This window comes from Chrysochloris asiatica, unplaced genomic scaffold, assembly GCF_000296735.1.
Source record: "Chrysochloris asiatica unplaced genomic scaffold, ChrAsi1.0 scaffold00137, whole genome shotgun sequence".
Lineage (NCBI taxonomy): Eukaryota > Metazoa > Chordata > Mammalia > Afrosoricida > Chrysochloridae > Chrysochloris > Chrysochloris asiatica.
The window spans coordinates 7,484,080-7,507,509 of record NW_006408655.1 but is presented as its reverse complement, the minus strand read 5'-3'; positions in this window follow the sequence as shown (position 1 = coordinate 7,507,509).

The window sequence follows — 23,430 nt, the reverse complement described above, 5'->3', positions numbered from 1 at the left end:
CAGTAGAAATATGATTATATTATTTTCTTTTTCCTTGTCATTTTTGGAGTACAGCGATTGATTCTTTCCTGCGTGTGTGTGTGTGTGTGTGTGTGTGTGTATCGTGTGTGTACGTACTGTATATATACTTGAGCAATTGGGAGGATTAATAAACTTCATAAACGTATTTGACAGGACCATTAAAACATATCTGCTGCTGCAAATGTCTTTCAAAAGCAAACCTATACAAATGTTGTGTTACTGTACTCACTGTATCTATGGGTCCAGTTTCAATTACGAAATAAAACCTTCATAAAATACATTTATATTAGACAGTTTTCGAAGTAAAATGTAGTTGGGAATGGCAAGGTCTTTTAGAAGTGAATTTCTGTTTCGAATGCTAATAATTTTAAGGATTCAAATACAGTATAAAGTTTACATTTCTATGAAGTCTGGCCTGGAGAACAATAGTGATTCATTAAAAGACAAAAACGCAAAGGAGTTATTTGTTAAATATTTTAAACTTATAAAGTAAGGGGAAAAAAAGGTTTTGAAGCGTGGAGGGGAGGGATAAGGAACTAACAAAGTATTTTAGTCTTCAGGAGCGATTGTTTAAAACGCAATATGAACCATTCTTTCCTTAGAAAAAAGGAAAGTGTTTTAATGAATACAATCAACATTTAACCTTGCACCAATACAAGGGAGTATTTCATTTCACAACAACTGAGCACAAATGGAGTAATTTAGAATCAGTAACAGGTTGAAGGCTTTTAAAGTCATGTGAATTAGTTCTTCACCGTGAGAATATAAAATCAGTATAGTGTTTATGAAACAAACACCTATTAATTTTCGTCTTTTATTCCCACCTCTCAATTTCTTTCCAGTCTCAATGTTTCTCATCTGTCCTAAAATGTAAATTGAAAACTTTCAAGATACCTGATTTACATAAAGAATAGTTAACAGAGTTGTATAAATGTTAAAACAGTATCAACACCTAAGCTTATTATGTTTATTATACATACATCTTATGTCCCAGCATAAAACTTATTAATGGTGTGTAGAATGTGAATTGATAATTCTAATCATACTCACTTTAGTGTGTTTAAAAAGAAAACATTAATGTATGAACATGGAGTTTAAACTATTATTTTAAAAGAGGAAATTAAATGGTTGTGAGTTTGTAGTCATGAAAGTTGGAAAATTCAAAAGGATGATTTCCATCATAGCTGTCATGTTACTGTCTTGCACATATATAAGTACTTTCTGGTGGAGTATTTGTCCTCTTCTGTCTAAATACATTCAAGTGTTAGGCCCAAGTGATGGGTAAATTTCCAGCTCACACAAAAATTGTAGTCATAATGTTTCCTCATGCTAGAAAAACTTTTTCTAATATGTTGTTGTTGTTAAGTACCGTGGAGTCGGTTCTGACTCATAGTGACCCTGTTACAGGGTTTCCGAGGCTGTAAATCTTTATGGGAGCAGAACTTTTCATCATTCTCCTGTGGAACCACTGGTTATGTCGAACTTCTGACCTTGCAGTTGGCAGCCCGACTGGTAACCACTACACTACCAGAGCTCCTTTAGGTATATTGATTTCACCTTTTTTTGAAGGAGTCACAGGATTAACTATTTGTTTAAATGTAGAACATGTGTGTATTTGGCAAGCCATTGAAATACATAGAAGTGTGATCATGAAAAGATACTATTACCCAGATGTAGACTCTCTATATTGCAAGAATAGAATCTATGCATTTTATGTTGTTAGAAAAACTGTATATATATATATATATACTCCAAAAGTAGTAAAAAATACTACTTTAAAATTTTACTTTGATCATTGTAAACCAACATTGGAACTTTCACTAAATTGTAACAAAATTCTTCAGGCTTAAAGTCAATAGACTAAAGTTGGCCTCAAAGAGTCTCTTAAAAGAACAATTACGTGCAACAATATAACAAAGTATATTGTGTCTTCATGTTAAAAATATATCTTGCACTCTAAACTGTAAATATTAAGGTATATAGTGCTTATAATTTTTAATCTATAAATTTTTTGAAGAGTGATACAGTATCATTTAAAATAATGTGCTAAAATGTTTCCAAATGTGCTACATCTTTTGAGCTAGTTAAACTTTTTTAAAAACTAGTTTAATGTTGGCCCCTACACTGTGATTACAATAAAATAAACTGGTGCTATGAGAGGATCTATGTGATCAACTTTTCCCAAAGGCCTGCCTCATTGTTGTATCTGCTAGTTTTGGAATTAATTTTTTTTCTAATATTCTTTTTAGATTGTATAAGTACTTTTGCTTTTTTGCAAAGAACACTGCAGAAAAGTATTCTTTTAGATACAAGAATTAATTGAACATCCAAGGGTAAAACCAATATGTTTAACTGCCAATGATCTAGAAGTTTGAACTTTCACAAACATCCTACATATTCTAGAAGAGTTCTATATCATCCCTACCCATGAAATACCTGCTAATTTTCTAAATAACGGAAAATTTAAAACTATACTTAAGAAACCATTCCCTCGTTATTCCGTTTCTAATTATTTGATGGTTAGTGATCCTAAAGACTTGGGGTACTTCTTAAGGATACTAAAACTTACTGTTTTTAAGCTAGTTTAATGATAGTTGGGAAAATACTTAACTGACATTTGAGAGTATAAATTTAAAAAACACTTCAGGGAAGTTTATAAAGCTTATAGCATTCTTCTTTTATTTTGTTAAATATCTTAATTTGGTAGGGCATAGATTGGGACTTGAAATTTGAACATTCAAGTTTTTGCACATTCAGGATCTCAGAACTCAGTGGTTTCAAATGAAACCAAAAAGAATAAATTAAATATTCAAAAAGAGCAAAAAAAAAAAAAAAAAGCTTTTGTTTTTAAATGAAACATATACATGAATTCCTAATAATTTCTAAGTAGTCATTGCTACGATAATTAATCTAGGGTGACATAAACTTTTTCTTCACATAGAATATTCTAGTTCCCATTATCGATGGATTTTGAAATAAAATCCAAATGTATTTCAATGGAGTTAGTGCCTTAACATGAAATGCTAGGTACATTAAAGAAATAAATCACATGATGAAAATCAGTGATACAATGTTCTCTAAAACTTAGAGTTTTGCAAGCATGTTTTGGATTTCTCTTCAAAAAATGTATTTTAAACAGAATTAATGGTGATATTTCTATTTAAGTAGTATTTTCATCACTTAATACTATTTAACTTGTTTTATTTTTCATATAGTATATAGTATGACAGATATCAACTATAAACTTGAAAATATAATGTAACAATAAGTAAAACTACATATTTTTCATCTAAATTTTGAAAGGTCAATTTATCATACTACCAGGAAATTCAGCTTTTTAAATCTCAAAGTATTTCCTGAAGTTAGGAAACTGATTTTGTTAAAGTTTGCAAACAGGAAATTCTATAGTCAAGATATTGGCAAGGAGAACACACTTGAATTTTGGGAGCTATCATGAGTTCGAAGTTATGATTTTATTAGCTACTTGAGTCCGAAAAAGATAATTCTAACATTAAAGGAATATTCTTAAGAGTCAAAGTATAATTTTTAATATCACATCTTTGCAGCTGATCAATCTTAGTTAAAAATATATATTTTGTGCATATAAGAATCATGTCTACTCTTTATTGATTCACTATAACATACTGAATCTTGAGTTTTTCTTCAGGAAGTTTGATCTCTTATTTTGAAGCAAAGCAATTCATGTTACATGGGAATATCTAAATTGTACAGACTAAAATTGTGAAGTCTCCAATGAGAATGAAATGAGGAATTCATTTTAAAAAAGGAAATGAAAATAAACATGCAGTTTGGCAAAGAATTAAGGCAAATTTTAATTTAAAGGTAAGACAATTAGAAACTTGAAAGAAAGCAATCATACTCCATATTGTGTTTAATAAGAAAAGAATGGGTTGAATTATGTGTCTTAGACTTTCTTTACATAAGCTAAAAAAACCCCAGCAGTTTGCCTTTACATTCAGTCAGTTATTGAAATTATTACAATTTACTTCCTTTCCTATGGATTGTAAAAAAGCAATTTTACTCTTTAAATCACATAATTTATATCTACTCTATCAGTCAAGTGATATGAAAATTAGGTGCTGGCTAATCATCTAATAAAATCTGTCAAATTGTCAGTTTAGACACTAATAAACACAGTTTCCCTTAATAGGTTGATTTATCTGTACTTAGAAAGATAACTTCTTTGGTTTCCTACTTCATTAATCTGATATCAGATATAGTTTTAGCTACATAAGAGGATGAAATTTCAGTGTTGATATGTTGAAACAAAGTTACAAATACATCGAATTCTTCCATCTGTATCCTTCAGAATGTCAGTATATTTCTAAAGAGAAAGCAAGCAGGTGGCGATGGTGGATGGGGGGAATTGGGCAAGGAAAGAGAAGAAAGCAGGGAAACAACCACCTAGGAAATAGATTTTTTAAATTCCCGTTGTGTGTTTTCCCACAGATTCATTTTTTTCTCCCTAGGTTTTTGTTTGATTGTTGTATTAAGGTCAAAACATAAACATAGTTGTAATTCTTTAGAATGTTAGTTTCAAAATTGTATTTCTTTATGTAAGCATTTTAATCTGTATTTTATGGAACGGGATTAGGGGAAAGTTTTAAAAATATTTTTGATGTAGTAAAATAACTAGCAGTAGGGCAAAATGTGTAGGGTGTGTTTTTGTCTTTAATTTAGTCCATGTAATGAGAAACTGGAACTGAGTTATTAATGTCTGGGTAATTACTCCATTTCTTTCTTAGTTTGTGCTAATGAAAATAGGCCTAGATCATCTAGATCAATAATATTTTAAACAAAAATTAATCAGATAATTTTCAACTTACTTAACCTGAAGTGCTATATAAATTATTTAAGAAAAAAGGAGAAATTTGGTATAGAATAATAATGTAGATAAAATAAATCTACATTTATTGTGAGTTGCGAATGAGGCCTAGGAAAACTGAATTTCATATACGTTTCTTAAAATTTAAGAGTGAAAGAAAAATTTAAATAAGAGTGAAAAAAATTTAAATTTGATATTTATAAAAGCAGACCTGGTGGTTCTGTACAATGAGAATTAGACTGCTAACCACAAGGTCAGCAGTTCAAACCCATCTGCTGTTCTGCAAGAGAAAGTTGAAGCTTTCTGCTTCAGAAAAGATTTATAGTTTCAGAAACCTTAGACAGGGTTTCTATGAGTCGGAATTAACTCGATAACAATGGGGTTTGGGTATTATATAAGTGAGTAGTCAACAGATATATGAGAAAACTTTTATTTTAACTAAAATAATTACTTAATTAAAGTATATGTAAATTCAAATGAAGAATAGTTTTATAATATCAATGGTATTTAAAATGACACATGCTTTGTTTTATAAACTTCTTTCTTCCAACAGTAGATACTGGAAATATTTATTTGCCTTTGCTAGTTAGAATACAAGGAAAATAATATTCTACTATATATGTTTTTATGTAGTTTTTCATTAAACAATTTTTAACAAGTTGCATAAATAAAAACCTAAAATACAAATGCTTGTGAGTTATTTTAACCAATGATCATAGTGTATTTAGAAACTAAAAGAGCCTCATACTTTAAAATTAATTTTAAATTCAGTTATCCTTTATTCTCTGTGTCTAAAGGTTGCTAAGATCAATATTTGTTTGTCTGTTGAGCCTGTGACATTCCATGATGACTAATGGGTAAGACTAAGTAATGATAATCTGTTATATTAAAATCAGAAGTGACTATAGACAAATCATTTTACAGGCAGACACCCTGTCAGGCACTGAGGGGGGGGGAAGCATATGTCATAAAATAACAGAGTTAAAGCTGTATTTAGCTAAAACTTAAGAATCTGTTCATTAACATAAATGGTATAAGGACAATCTGTATTTTTCATTTAGCTTCCCTTTATTTTATTAAAGCTTTAGAAAATAGTGTAAAGAGAAAGACTTGGTTAGACTTGAACATATTAAAAGATGATGCTTAAGATAGGTGGGGTTTTTTTTGTTTTTGTTTTTTAATGTTACATAGAAATGTCACCAGAATCTCAGGCATAGTTTTATAGTATGCAAATTTAAAAATAATCATTCTAGTCAAATATAATAATAGAAGAGTATATTGGAATAATATGACACCATTATTTGAGTGAAAATAGTTGTTACTACTGTTTTTCTTTAAGATGCCTGAATAATTATTTTGGAAAATATAATCCAGTCAATGGTAAATTTAAAGATGATCATTTATCTTTAGCTGCAGTGGAGTATAAATTTTTCTAACAGCACACTTGATTAAAATAGCAAAATTGATTGAAAAGAAAACTTAGAAATTCTTTTGAGCATTTACCCAGAAATGTGTTCTATTTTTTAAAAAACAGGGAAGCTTTCATAACTTTACTTAAAAAGTTTATTTTTATCTAAATCACTATAAAGATCACTCAAATTATATAAGTAAATTATAGTGACTGCATAAAGTATACCGAAGTTCTTGGGATTTAAACCTTATGGCTGCTACTTAACTTTTTCCCTTTTGTTCCTATAAGGAGACCTTTTATTAGACAAGTACCTGGTACCTAATAGATAGTCAAACATACTTTTTGAGTGAAGAAGGCAGTATAGAGTAGTTAAAAGGCAAAAGAAACTGGTCTCAATCTCCCTACCCACCTGCTTCCAGTTCTATAACCTCAGACTAAAGATTTATATTCTCTAAAACTCATTTTCTCTGAAGTAACAATAATAATGACACCTTTTTCATATGGTTCTTGGAAAGCATTGATGCATTTGAGTTATGGTGTTGGAGGAGAATATGGACTGCCAGAAAAACAAACAAACGTTTTGGAAGTACAATCAGAATGTTCCTTAGAACCGGGGATGGCCAGACTTTGTCTCTCATACTTGAGACATTATCAGAAGGGACCAGTCCCTGGAGAAGGACATCATATTTGGTAAGGTGGAAGGTCAGGGAAAAAAAGGAAAACCCTCAATGGCAGCAGCAATGGTCTCAAGCATAGCAATGACTGTGAGATTGGAGCAGTACTGTATGGTATTTCGATTCAACAGTACCCACAAACTTGTAAAGCATTCAGAATCCAGCCTTAGCATGTGTTTCATGTGTATAGCTAAAACCAAACAATGCAATTCTATAATTGTGAATTTTGTTTTTACTGAGGTACAGTTCCCCGCCGCCCCTAACTTAAATTTACTTAATTAACTTAAATGTGTATTTGATGTAACCATTTTTGGACCACAAGAATATTAGCTCCTACTTAGAATAGTTTAAGGAGCCCTGTACTGTAGTATTAGCACTGAACTGTTAACTGCAAGGTTGATAGTTCAAACTTCCTGGCTGCTCTGCAGGAGAAAGATGAAGCTTTCTGCTCTTGTAAAGCTTTACAGCCTCAGAAGCTCCATGCAGTGTTGCTGTGAGTCAGAATCGACTTGATAGCAGTGGGGGTGGGGGGAGGTGCTGTGGAGTTGGTTTCGACTCATAGTGACCCTACATAGGGTTTCTGAGGCTGTAAATCTTTATGGGAGCTGAAAGCCTGATCTTTCTCCTACGGAACATCTGGTGGTTTCAAACTCCTGACCTTGAGGTTAACAGTCCAATTCATAACCACTACACTACCAGAGTTCCTTAGCAGTGAGTAGAATATTATAATAAAAACCTTCTGCATCCAGTGGATATGAAATGAGGGGAGATGCACAAGAACACCCAAATAGTACCTATTTGACCTAGCATCGAAGACTTGATGAACAGAACTCAACTAGAGGATGATAAATTTGATAAAGGAAACAAGTGTAAATTGCTACAATTTGATGAGCTTGACCTATGCTTATGGATGTAGTAGCTCAAAATATCAACTGAGAGGGAAGGAATCTTTACATCAAGTATCAAACTTATCCCCTCTGTACACAGGGTTGATAGGGATGGGCAACTTAGACATTGGTTACCTAAAATGGGAGGGCTATAAAGGCATCACTGTAGAAGGATATCAAGTTTGATAAGGTAGAGGGTCAGAGAAAAAGAGGAAGACCCCCAATGAGATGGATTAGCTAAGTGGCAGCATTGATGGACTCAAACGTGGCAACAGTGGTGAGGTTGGCCCAGGATCAGGCAGTGTTTCTTTCTGCTGTGCATAAGTTTGCTATGAGTCAGTACCGACTCGATGGCACCTAACAACAACAACAATAAAGGCATGAAGTGACTGGCTTACAAGTTTTCAAGGGGACTTTAGTTTCAGAGTGTGCCGGGGCAAGGTAGAATCTTCACTGACTAGTGTTCATCTTGTCTAGATGGGTCTGATGAAAGGAGATGGGGATAAGATTCTTATGATTCAATAGTGAGTAATTATTATCATGACTAATTACAATCATCACAACCATAAAGGTAGAAGTTTTGTAACATAAAGGGGGGTATAGTTAATTCAACATTCCAGGAGCAGAGGACCCTAGGACCATCAAGGGAGAAGAGCATGAGCAGAATGTGGGACCCTATCCAGAGAAGCAGTGACACCAGAGTTGGAGGCAGAGATGAGGACATGGTGAGAGAGAGCAGCTGAGGACAGCTTGGAAAGAGAAAGGCTGTGTGTTGGTGACCAGGAGGCAGGCTTGTGTAATGTGCTCTTGGGTTGTTTAAATGATTATATATTCTTGAGTGTTTTGTATACATAAAACACACACACAAAAACAGAGGGAAATACTGTTGAATGATGAGGCATGGAGGGGATTGTAATCATTGCAAGGAAACAAATACAATAGGATGAGTATACAACCAATGTTCTCCCATGTAAACTATCACTCAATTCACAATAAAAGCTTTAAAAACAAGAAAATCTTCTAGACTGTCTAACACGTCTCTATTTGCACAAACTCCAATGTAAATTTTGCAGAGGCTTTAATAACAACAGTCATCTGATACCCTCAAAAGCCTTGACAATACTTATCTTACTCCCTCATCTCTTGATCTCCAAAAAAGCATAAAGTCCATGCTAGCCACCATTTTAGTCTTGCTACCTGTGAGCTTTTCCCTCTTAAGAAGGTCTAGTGGGTCGTTTTCTCTTTCCCCACTGGTTTTCTTGAAGCATTTCTTTTTGTTAACAGCTCTTTAAAAAGCCACAGAGAGCAAAATCAATATGCCTCTGCATTCTCCTCCAGAACTTCAGATGATTTCAGGAAGTTGCTGTCCTATACTCTAGCCAAAGTGATCCGTAACTTGCGGTCCTGCTTAGAATATCATTCTACAAAGAGCCACATGCTCCATAAGACACTGAAAAAGTTAAGTAAATTCAAACCCATAAAAGAAGAAAGAACTATCAAGTACCACAAAGGATATGCAATTTGGAATATGGAGGTTTTAACTCTAAAACTCCCAAATACTGAACAATTTAGAGAAGAGGATGAGTTGAAAACAGATTTGCAAGTGAGATTTGGCAGACATGCAATCTGAAACTCTCCACAGAGTATATGCTTGGTGTGGAGGCAGATGTAGAGTAATGGAAAAGGCATTGGGCATTGGAGTCAGAAAGTAGGAATTTAAATTGTCTGACTAGACAAATAGAAAAACATCAGCACCTTTGCATAGCATTAAATGAATACTTGCAAATTTACACATAAGCATCTGAGATAAGTCCAAAGAAGTTTAAGAAACATCATAACTCTATAGTGGAGACACCACCTGTAAGTGTGGGGAAATACGGCTAATGGGGAATTATATTTTTAATTTGGTCAGAATATGGCAGTGGGTTAAGATCTCTAAACAGATACTCAGAACTATCCTTTCTAAGTTCCAAGTTAATATAATATGAAGAGTAACCTCCTTTCCTAATTGAGTTAACATTTCGGTTATTAGAGTCACACACCAAAAAGGCTAACTTTTTTGAGAGCTCCAGTTAAGGGAGGGCCCTAGCCCAAGTTCATAAAACCCAAGGAAAATTTTTTAAAACCCCTCTCAACCAAACTCGAACTCATAAAAAAGACCAACCTTACTGCTGGACTAGAAACTGATGGACCCCCAGAGACTATGGTCCTTAGTTGTCCTTCAGTCCTAGAAATGAACTCATTCCCATGTCTCAATTTTCAGCCAAACAATAGATCTACAAGAGGGACAACACTAATGAGATACACATACCTTGGAATAATCTACCATTTGAGATCCAAAGGACAACATTTACCCAAGGATGAAGTTCAGAAGGGTTAGGAGAAAAGGAAGAAGGGAAACACAGACAGGAAGTGGGATAAGAGATGTTACATTGTGAGGATTCCAGTCAGTGATATGAAACAAAATGGGTATGAACTGTTGAAAAACTGGTCTTTGTAAACCTTCATCCAATCCACTATGTTGTTGTTATTGTTAAGTGCTGTTGAGTTGGTTCCAACTCATTGTTACCCTATATGGTATTTCTGAGGAGTGACTGGTGAGTTTAAACTGCTCAACTTGTGGTTAAAACCAACCCTGAGGTCCAGTGGTTATCCTATAGTGCTACACCTTGAGTCTCAATTCACACAAAACATCGAAATTAAATTATGACACTTTTAAAATAAAAACCTCCCAATTTGGTATAGAAGCAGCACTGGGCTGTTAAGCACAGATTGAGCAACAAGGGCGGTTGTTCAAACTCACCACCTGCCCCTCAGGCAAAACATGAGGCTGTTTTCTTCTGTGAAGATTTACAATCTCAGAAACCCTAAGGAGTAGTTTTACTCTGTCCTAAAGGTCAGTCTGAGTTGGAATTGTTTCAATGGCAGTGGGTTTTGGGTACTGTTAAAATTCTTAACCCTATCAGAAAAATCCTGAGGAACTTCTCTGGCCTTATTATGTTAGCACGCTAGTATAGGCTCATTTATTAGATAATTGCTCTTTGAAAGGCAGAACAAGCCTCCCCACAATGACTTATTTTCTGGATACGTGTGCTTCCTGTATTGTACGCTCCTGTACTGCTGGAAATTGTCAACCATTGGGTGACAGGTAAACACCCTAGGAGCAGGAAGGAATGTTCTAACAGGAAGAGGTTAAGGGAAGATAAGGCAAATAGCACCTTCTTTGCTATTTTCACTTAAACTAGCCTTTGAAGAAGAACGGAAGAGATGACAAGTTTTGGGGAACATCTCCAACTCTTCAATGAGTTGGTTCTAATAGAAGACATTGTGCTGGTCCAAAAAAAACCTAAAACATGGTCTCTGTTCCTGAGAACATTATATAGCCTAATGAAGAAGAAAAAGCAAGACATGGAATATTTAAAGAACAACATGGTGCTATAGGATAAGCACTGGACTGCAAGATTGGTTTGAACCAAAAGGCTAGTGTTTCAAAACTACTATGAGTTGAAACTGACTCTACAACACTTAACAACAACAACAAAATACGACTTCAGAGCTACAAGAAAAACTGAAATAGAAATGATCATATGAGGGTAAGTCAAAAAGTATTGTTACAAGGGTTGCAGTTTATACATGGACAGGTTTATTCCAAACAAAACATGTTTAAATATGTCTGTGATCCGCGGATGACTGCAGACAAGTTTTCTCAGTAATACACTTGTCGTCATCTCGTTTGAGTACCTTCCAAAAAATCAAGTTCAAATCTAAACAGTAGCTTTAGAAGATACCTGCTAGGCAAGTTAAGTTCAAGACAGCGGTCAGCTTAGAATGTTATGGTGACTGTCTTTTGGGATCCCAAAGGGGTGATCTTGATAGATTTTTTTTTCAAAGGACCCAGGACTATCACTGCATTATTGAGAAAAAGGCCAGGAAATTTGCCCCAAGGAATTTTTTCCCCCTTACAACAATGCATTCTTCTTGGGGTAGCAAGGGAATGTCCTATGAGAATTTCAATGGGAACTCTTACCCCATTCACCCTACTGCCCTGATCTTGTCATGTCAGACTTCTTTTTTTCTGCCAAACACAAAGAACATTTAAAAGAAAAATTATTTGAGTCCCTCAAGGATGCCAAAACTACCATTTTGACAGCGTGGCAACAACAGTGAGGTTGGCCCAGGACCGGGCAGTGTTGTTCTGCTGTGCATAAGGTCGCGATGTGTTTGTACCAACTTGATGGCACCTAACAAGAACAAGAAAAATGCTGAAGAGCAGGATTATTCAGAGGTTTAAAGAGGTGGGAACGCTACTTTCTGAAGTATACAGACCTAGAAGGAGGATATGTTGAGAAACAAGAGCTTCCCTTTTGATATTTTTTTTATTATCGAAGGTCTCTACATAATAATATATGTATATATTTTTATTTAACCTCGTAATTCCCAAAGTTGTAAGGATCTTAAATCTTACGCAGTTCTGCGAGCTAATTTGAGCAGGCTATTAAATTTGAAGTCCTGATATGGTACTGTAGGGTATTGGTCTATTAACCACAAGATCAGTGGTTCAAACCCACCAGCTACTCCTCAAAAACCCTATACAGGGTTGCTGTGGGTCGGAACCAACTCAATTTCACTTAACAACAAAATTACATTATTAAATTTACCATTTTACTGGAAGGGCATCAGACTCAGATGAATTAAGGTTTTTATAGCTACTAAGGAGCTCTGGTAGCATAGTGGTTACGAATCGGGCTGCGAACTGCAAGGTCAGCAGTTCAAAACTACCAGCTGTCCCGTGGGAGAAAGATGAGGCTTTCTGCTCCCGTAAAGATTTACAGCCTTGGAAACCCTGTTTAGGGTCGCTATGAGTCGGAACTGACTCCACGGCACAGAACAACAATGACAAAATTGCTAGGGCTAGAACCCAAATCTAGTCTTCCACTCCAAATCTAGGACTCTCTTTAATGCTGCTCAAGATCTTAAAGGATGTGAAGATTGCAAAAAATGAAGAAAAGGAGTCATTTCCAGTTAGAAAAATGATAGGAACAAAGTTCAGTGGTAAATGTGATTATGGTGCATGAAGGAGAGAAAGAAGTGCTTTCCCTGATTAGAGAAAATGATGGATAGTAAAGAACTTCAAAAACTAAAATGGCATGAGGTTCGATTAGAGCAATTTTTAAAGCTGTTTTGTTGATTTTACAGTTAATAATCAGTACATTTTCATTGTGCAATTCAATGACTTTTGACAAATATATTCACTTATGTACCCACACTTCACTAAAGACACAAAACATTGCTATAATCCAACAATTTTATCTATTCTTCTTTGCAGCCATTATTTATTTATTTTTTTCTTTTAGTTTACTTTTTTTTTTTAATGTTTTATTGTGAATTATGTGATAGTTTACATGGGAGAACATTAGTTTTACATTCATTCTATCTTATATCGTCTCATTGCCATGGTTACAATCCCCTCCATGCAATCCTTCCCCAGTACCCCCCAGGTCTTCAGCACACAGTCGCTCTCCCTCTCTGGATCTAAAGTCTCCAGCTGCTCCATCACTCCACATCATCATCTCTGGCTCCATTTCAGGCATCACTGCTTCTCTGGGTAGGGTCCTGCTCTCTGCTCTTCTCCCTTGATGGTCCTAGGGATCTCCGCTCCTAGACTCTATCTCTGCGGCTCTGTCAGGTGTCTGTGGCTGCTCTGATCCTTTCCCCCGCTTGGCCCCACACAAAATGGTGGCTCCTGGAGCAGCGGAGCATCCCGAACCAGGAAGCAATGGATTTCTTGCTTCTGCCACAGACTCCCCAGCTGTAAGTTTTCCAACCTTCTTAAATATTCCTTTATATGTGGTTCAGAGTACTGGGACCTTTCCCTGAGCCTTCTTGGTCCTGTATTCTGTGTTGTTCTCAGCAGAGTTCGTCACTACACTTCCACCCGATCTGCCATCTTTTTCCAGAAGTTCCAACCATTATTATTTTATCCCAATCTGATCACAGGCAACTACTGAGATGGTTTGTGTAGTTGTAGTTTTGTCTTTTCTAGACTATTACCTAAATAGGTCATAATGTACTAGTCTTTTGTGTCTGGCCTCTTTTACTTAGTATAATATTTTTGTGATTCATTCCTTCTAATGGGCAAATGGTATTCCATTCCACTGTATGTCTTTAACACATTTTGTTTATTAATTCTGAAGATGATGGATATTAGGGTTGTTATTTTGGACTATTATGAGTAATGTTTGCTCTGAATGTTTATGTACAATTGTTTATTTAGATATGTGTTTTTAATTTCTTTCGAGTAGATAACTAAGACTCAATTTTCTGAGTCATACAATAAGTGTATGTTTAACTTTACAAAACTGCCAAAACATTTTCCATAGTAGTGCTACCATTTTGCCTTCCAATCAGCAACATATGAGCCTTCTAGATTCTTCACATTTTCACCCACACTTAGTATTGTCAGTCTTTTTATTTTTAGCCATTCTAGCAGATGTATGTAGAATTCTGGGGGTGCAATGGTTAAGCACACAATTGCTAAATGAAGGGCTAGTGGTTCCAACTACCAGCACGCTATAGGAGAAGGAAATGACAGTGTGATTCTGTAAAGATTCACAGCCTTGGAAACTCAATAGGGCAATTCTACTCTGTCCTATATGATTGCTCTGAGTTTGGATTGATTCGATGGCACTGATTTCGGTTTGAGTTTGGTTCATAGGTATTTAGTATTGTATTTCACTGTGGTTTTACTTGCATTTTCTGACTATTGATGCTAAAATTTTTTCATGTGCTTACTCATAAGCCTTCATTTGTGAACTATTTCTTGAAATATTTTGCCCACATGTTAAAATTGGGTCATTTATTTTCTTACTGAGTTTTGAGAATTCTTTTTATGTTCAAAATGCAGGTCCTTTGTCACATATATGTTTGACCAATATTTTCTTTCCCAGTTTATAAGATGTTCTTTTAAAAAGTTAGATTTGATATGCAATTTATGTATAATAGATGTTAGCCTTTTGAAGTACAGTTCTATAAATTTTGACAAATGCATATGACTGCGTAATCACCACCATAATTAAGAAGTACATTTCCATCATCCCAAAGAGTTCCCTCAAGCTCTCTTTTCATTTCTGGAAACAACACATCTGTCCCAGGTCACTATAGTTTTGCCTTTTCCCAACTTTCATGTAAAACAGAATCATATAATACATAGCCATTTCACTTAGCACCTTTCATGGGGCTCCTTTCATTAAGCAGCATTCGCTCAAGAGTCCTCATCTTATCGCATGTATCAGTAGTTTGTTCCTTCTTATTGTATGGTGTAACTGTTTATTTATCCACTAACTAGTTGACAGAAATTTTTTTATTATTTTCTGCTCTTAATGATTATGAATAAAAATTGGCATCTGGTTTTGTGGAGACATACGTTTTCACTTCTCTTAGACACCTAGGTATACAATTACAAGGTTAGTTTGTCATGCTCAGGTGGCTTGTGTGTTGCTGTGATGAGGCAAGCTAGGCCACTGGTATTTTAAATATCAGCTGGGTCACCCATGGTGGACGAAGTACAACTTCTACACTGAGACAGATTAGGAAGTAGAGGCAGACCATGTCTGCAAGGTTAGCTATTGAAAACCTTAAGAATAGCAGTGGAACACTGTCTGATACAGCGGCTAAAGATGAGCTCCTCAGGTTGGGAAGCATTCAAAATATGACTGGGGAAGAGATGCCTCCTCAAAATAGAGTTGACCTTAATGATGTAACTGGAGTAAAGCTTTATTTGCTGTTGGGGAACAACTCAACATTAGAAGAAGCACCTCCAAACATCCATTAGTAATCAGAATGTGAATGTATGAAGTATGAATCTAGGGAAATTGGCAGTTTCCAAAAATGAAATGGAACACATAAAGTTGTCTATCCTAGGTATTAATGAGCTAAAAAGAGTTAGTATTGACCATTTGGAATCAGCCAATCATATAATTTACTATGCTAGGAATGACAAATTGAAGCGGAATGGTGTTGTATTCATCATCAAAAAGAATATTTCAAGATCTGTCTTGAAATACAATACTGTCTGTGATAGGATAATATCCACATGCCTCAAGAAAGACTAGTTAGTATGACTACGATTTAAATTTGTGCACCAACCACTAAAGTAAAAAATGATAAAACTGAAGAATTGTATCAACTGCTTGAGTCTGAAGTTGATAAAAAAAAAAGTGATCAAGATGCATTAATAATTACTTGTGATTGGAATGAGAAAATTGGAAACAAAGAGGAAGGATCAGTACTTGGAAAATATGACCTCGTGATAGAAATGATTCTGAAGAACAAATAATAGAATTTTTGCAAGATCAATGACGTATTGCAAATACCGGTTTTCAACAACATAAATGGCAACTATACACATGGACCTCACCAGATGGAACAAACAGGAATCAAATTGACTACAACTGTAGGAAGAAACAAATAAGAAGCTTACTACATCAACCCAAAATAAAAGATCAGGGACCAACTATGGAACCGAGCATCAATTTTTCACATGCAAGTTCAGGCTAAATGCTAAAGAAAATGAAAATAAGTACACAAGAGCCAAAATAGGACCTTGAGTATATCCCACCTGAATTTAGAGACCATCTCAGGAACAGATTTTATGCAATACTAATGATGAAAGACCCGAAGAGTTGTGGTATGTCATCAAGAACATCATACATGAAGGTAGAAAAAGTTCATTCAAAAGGCAGCAAAGAAAGGAAAGACCAACATGGATGTCAGAAGAGACTCTGAAATTTGCTCATGAGTATAGAGAAGCTAACATAACTGGAAGAGATGATTAGAGATAAAAGAGCTGAACAGAAAATTTCAAAAAGCAGCATAAGAAGACAGACAAGTTGTATAATGAATGTACAAAGACCTGAAGTTAGAAAACCAAAAGGGAAGAACACGCTTAGTAGCATTTCTCAAATGGAAAGAACTGAATAAAAAATTTAAGCCTTAACTTGCAATATTGAAGGATTTAACTCGACAGCAATTAACGACAACAACAACATGGGCAATATATTGAATGATGCAGTAAACATCAAAAGAAGATGGAAGGAATACACAGAGTCACTGTACCTAAAAGAATTGGTCAATGTTCAACCATTTTAAGAGGGAGCATATAATCAAGAACTCATAGTGTGTTGAAGGGAGAATTCCAAGCTGCACTGAAGGCATTGGTGAAAAACAAGGCTTCAGGAATTGATGGAATACAAATTAAAATCTTTCGACAAACTGATGCAACACTGGAGTCACTCACTCATCAGTGTCAAGAAATTTGGAAGACAACTACCTGGCCAACAAATTTGAAAAGATCCATATTTGTGCTTATTCCAAAGAAAGATAACACAATGTGATGTGGAAACAGTCAAACAATACCATTAGTTTCACATGCAAGTAAAACTTTACTGAAGCTAATTTAAAGAGGCTTCAGCACTACATCAACAGGGAGCTACCAGAAATTCAAGCCAGAAGAGGACATGAAATGAGAGACGTCATTGTTGACATTAGATGGATTTTGGCTAAAAGCAGAGACTACCAGAAAGATGTTTACTTGTGCTTTATTGACTATGCAAAGGCATTCATTTTACTGATTGTGCAAAAGTATTCAAGTGTGTGGATCCTAACAAATTATGGATAACATTGTAAAGAATGAGTATTTCAGAACACTTAGTTGTGCCCACGAGGAACCTATATATCAACCAAGAGACAGTCATTAGAACAGAACAAGGGGATATTGAATGATTCAAAATCTAGAAAGGTTGTATTTTCACATTTATTCAATCTGTATTCTGAGCAAATACTCTGAGCAGCTGGAGTATATGAAAAAGGACATGGCATCAGAATTGGAGGAAGACACTGCAGATGATACAACCTTGCTTACTGGAAGTGAAGAGGATTGCACCGCAACATAAAGAAAACAAAAATCCTCACAACTGGACTAATAAATAACATCATGATAAATCGAGAAAAGATTAAAGTTATCAAAGACTTAATTTTGCTTGGATCCACAATCAACACTCATGGAAACAGCAGTCAAGAAATTAAAAGATATATTTCATTGGGCAAATCTGCAAAAAACTATTTAAAATGTTAAAAACAAAGATTTAATTTTGAGGATTCAGGTACACCTGACCCAAGCCATGGTGTTTTCAATCGCTTCATATGCTTGTGAAATTTGGACAATGAATAAGGAAGACTGTAAGAGAACTGATGCATTTGAATTATGGTGTTGGTGAATAATTTTGAAAGTACATTGGACTGCCAGAAGAGCAAACAAGGATAGCTAAGAACAGAGCAGTGTTTCATTCTGTTGTGAATAGGGTCGCTAGGAGTCAAAACAAGCTGGAGGGAACGTAACATCAACAAAATACAACATGATAAGTTTGTGTTTAACTTAATAAGAAGTTGCCAAACTGTTCCGGAAGTAACTACAATTGACGCTTGAATAACTTGGGAGTTAGAGATACCAATCCCCCACACACAACTGAAAATTCAAGTATAACTTTTGAGTCTCCAAAAACTTAACTACTAATGTCTATTGTTGATCAGAAGCCTTACCAATAACATAAACAGCAAATTAATATGTATCTTGTATGTTATATGTATTATATACTATACCTACATATGAGTTCTTATCCTTAGTAAATACTCAAGCTGATTAATTCATACAAGACTTATTAAAAAGATAACTGACTAATTTCAGAATTTCTGGGAGAAATAGAGAATGAGGCTTTTTGGACAATGGTGCATTGGTAAATGTTTAACAACCGTATCTCTAAGTAAAATGTGTTTCCTCAATTTTTGTGCTATTTCTAAGTAATTACATGGCACACTTTTATGTTTAATATGTATTATAACAGTTATCTATCCCTTAAAGCCTAAACAATCAAAACAATAAATCAAACCTAATATGTGGCCTTTGCCCATTTCCATGGTGTAAATACTCCCACCGTTGTCAGATTCTCAATGTGATGTCCCTAAATGTGGAGTTGGTAAGAGGCATATCACACAGATCCAAATGAAGCAAAGAACCTTAAAATCGTAAATAAATAAGCATAGAATGGTGGTGGTCGTGGTATGCCATGGAGTCAGTTCAAACAGAATATAATTAGGAAATTAAATATTTGGAGTATTTTATTTCATTTTTAAAACATAACTTGATAAATTATAAGTTTTTACCAATTAATTTTTAGCAATTATGTTTAACAACAGCTCACACAATTTCTCAAAATTTAAAAACCAACTTTTTTAAGCGGGTACAGCTATCTTCAGTATAGCACTGCTTTGGGGCCTTCTAACCAGGAAACATGTCCATGAACATTGGCTCACTGCCATGCATCTTCTTCTATAAAGAGAACTAAATTTATTATCATATGCTCTTATTTTCAATATATCAATTGACTTTCTTGATCATGCAGATGAATTCATCAGGAATGTAAAAAGAATTATTAATCCCTGTAGCTTTTAGATTTTTATGCAGATCCATCAGGGATGGAGTACTGTTTTTTGGTGTGCAGAGAGGTTGCTCTAAGGATTCTAATATAACCCTTCCTGCCATCGTAACTCTTTCTTTTGCTACAACAGTGTGGCTATACTTTTAGTTTTGAAGTTCATTTATTCCTTTATGCTCATAACAACACAGGAGCTAATCTGGGTTTTGGGTCCCACTTGGCTACGTGAAACAAACTCTGAATAAGTGAAAATGAGAAATAAAATTTTAGTCTATCAGTATACAAGGCATTGTTCTAGGTCCTTGAGATACAGCAAGAAACAAAACAGAAATCTCTACCCTCATGGAGTTTATATCCAAGGTAGGAAACAGACAGCTAAATAAATAAATAAGAAGGCAAAAAAATAATCTATAGAGCAAAAAATAAAAGAAGGGAGATAGTTCTAGATGGGCAAGTGTTTGCACTTCTAAATAGGTTGGTCAAGGAAGGCCTTACCATATTAGCAAAATTTAAGCTAAGATCAAAGGAAGTGAGGGAGTAATCCTATTTTGTCCTGTAAAACCATTGTTACATTCAGGAATTAGAGTTAGTTCACAGTCAGTTTCCAACTACGACCAAACCATCCAGGTATTTGTCTTTGTAGCGTACACTTATCCAGATAAATGACTGTAGGTGTCTTGGGGAAAGTCCAGGAAGAAGATTCATTACAAAATGTTTCAGGGTTCTTTTTCCAATGTTACCACGTCTTGCTTAAAAAACAAAAACTATGGGTCACTGAACTGACTTTGATTCTGAAAGTGGATGAGTAACTCTGAATATTCATCTTCAGGTCTCAAGGCAACTTTCTGTTCACCAAATTTAGACGTTTTTGGTTATTTAGATAAAGTAGATCCTTAATGAAATGACCATCTATTTTGGCTCTGTTGTTAAATATTATTGATTTGGTTCTGACTCAGCGACTCTGTATAGGGTTTACAAGGAGTGAGTGACTGGTGGGTTTGAATTCCACCTTTCTGTGGAGTGACTTGTGAGTTTGAACTGCCAACTTTGTGGTTAGCAGTCCAGTGCTTATCCTGCAGTGCCACAACAGGACTCTTGTTTTGTCTCTGTTGCCGTTAATTGACATCAAATTTTGGTGGTGTGCCATGGAGGCGGTTCCGACTCATAGCAACCCCGCATAGGGTTTCCAAGCTTGTAATCTTTACGGGAGCAGAAAGTCTCATCTTTCTCCTGTGGAACCGCTGGTAATTTCGAACTGCTGACCATGAGGTTAGCATCCTGACTCATAACCACTATGCTACCAGAGCTCCTTGACATCAAGTCCTAGTGATAAAATATTCCAAATTGCCTCTACCCCATATTCTAGTGAGGCTTCTTCTGTTATTACTTCTGCTCTACTGCCAAACTCATTTTGCATGGTGTGTCTTCACTGTCTACTTGTTTTTTTACTGCCTCAAGATGTTGGCATTCCCAGCTTAAGTCACCAGTAAAATCGGGAGCCTGTGCTATGGGTCGGAACTGACTTAATGACACTTAACAACAACAATGACAGCAACAAAATTTCATCCAACATATCCCCATGCTACATAGAATAGCCAATATAACGTTTATTTGCTTATTAGTAAATGTTGGCACTCCCCCTCACCAGTGTTCCTTAAACGTTTTTGTTAAAACACTGTCGTCTTGATGTTCTAAGGGCCTGTCCATGATCAATATACTGCAACATTCTTATCTGTCCAAATTTACATTATCTTCTATGATGATATAACAAGAAATTTCTAGTATTTTAACTTCATTTAGTTGGTTTTCTGTCAATCAGGCAAACCATTTTAGAACTATTCCCAGCTGCTTGAGTCAGTGAATCCAGTAAATTCAGCCTAATCTAAAATTATGTCCCATTCTCTTTTGTCTAACACCCACAGAATACATTTCCAGAGTTTGTTAATATAGATTAGCATAATTCTAGAATTCTTTTTGTGCAAAGATTATCTCTCTCTTGATTGATTTCATTACACTCTGTTTATACCAAGGTATGCTAGGATGTATCTGGCTATCAATCATAGATAGCTACATATGATACATAGAATTATATATATATATATATGTAGTTTTATGTACATACATATATAACATATATATATACATTTTAAATGATATGAACATATATATAGCTATATACATAATCAGAGAGACAGACACAATTAGGGGTTGATGGAATAAGGTATGAAGAAAACAATTCTCAACAGGCCAGTTCTTAAGTCAAGCAAGATGAGCCTCATCAACTTCAGCTGGGAAGGTAAGACTCAATGGAACTTGGAGATTTAGTAATATTCTGAATTATTCTAATTCTTCCAAATAGCTGTACTACAATTCTCAGGGTTCCATGCTTTCCCAGTCAATGCCTTAACTTGCACATGAGGAAGCTGATTAGTCTGGTAACTTGATAACTCACTGAATCTAAGTTGATCGATATTCAGAAATTTTGGCGCTAGCTTTTGGGTCTATTAGTGCAGCTGCAAATTAGGTAAGACGTTTTAGAAGATTAAGTTCCTGGTTTTTAGTTCTTGACACAAGGTGAGAGCTTAGAACTTTGGCCATTCTCTTTCTATAAATTGTGCAATTCCATTAGAAGTGCCTAACCCATAACATAGTCATTGAATTCCTCATGATTTTTATATTTCTTGGGAATAGATCATGGGTCTCCTAATGCCATGCATTAAATTAATGCTTCATGACAAGGAACCACACGTAATATTGTGGTTAACTGTGCTATGTATTTTTAAAGTCCTCTGGCATTGGACTTTGAATCACAAAGTTGGCAGTTCAAACCCACCAGCTGCTCCTTGGAAACCCTGTGAAGGGTCCCTATGATTTGGAACTGACTTGATGGCACTTTACAACAACAATAAAATCTCTTAGTACTAGCTGACATTTCCAGACACAACTAGGCTAGGAATCTACTCTCAGGTTTCTCAACACCACCACCTTTCACAGAGCACTCCAGAAAACCCAAAAATTCCTATAAAAGGGGGCTTCAAAAAGTTTGTGGGAAAAACCCCACTTTCTTTTAATTACAGGAACTTTCTGAAGTCCCCTCACATGTCTATCTTTTCTCGAGATTTCATTCACATCATAACTCTTCTGTTTTTAGGTGCCATCAAGTTGGTTTCGACTTGTAGTGATTCCATGCACAACAGAATCAAACGCTGCATGGCCCTATGCCAGCTTCACAATTGTTGTTACATTTGGACTCATCGATGCAGCCACTGTGTCAATCCATCTCACTGAGGGTTATCAATCCATCTTTCTCTTTTGCATTAACCCTCTACTTTACCAAGCATGATGGCCTTTTCCGGCAATCAGCCCCTCCTGATAACATGTCCAATGTACATGAGAAAGTCTTACCATTCTCATTTCAAAAGAGTATTCTTGCTGTACTTCTTCCAAGATACATTTGTTTATTCTTCTGCTATGACACTGCAAATGCAGATATGTTACAAGTAATTAAATCATGGGGTAAGCAATGTTATACAACTTCTATTTTTGATGTGTAGTCATTAAGAGTGCTGACTTTGGAATTAGGAAGATTTGGCTCCAAATTCTAGATCCATAATCTAATTGTTGTATGATCTTGGACAAATTAATCAGCCTTCTAAAACTCCAGTTTCCTCATCTATAAAAATGGAAATAATAACAATTGTTTCATTCTTGGGTGCTATTGTCATGGGATTTAATAAAATACTTTGCAAAATGCTCTGCAGCACATTTTAACAACCCAACAACCTTTGGGCTTCTGTTTACTAAGTAGAATCTGATGAAGATTTGGGAATCACCCAAGTCTCATCAGAAAGACATTTACAAATGATTGTAAAATGTCTCAGTGTATACCCAATTTCATCTAGTATTAAAATTGTCACAATTAAAAGCAATATATAGCCTGCATCCATTCTATAGAGATTCTAAGTGTCACATTCAGAGAATAGCTAAATTAGTTTGTTTGTTTTTTACAGTTAGAAAATTTAATGGAATGTCATGTTTATGTTATGTTAATTAAAACATAATTAGTTCAATACTGATAAAAAATATCATTAATATAAACTCA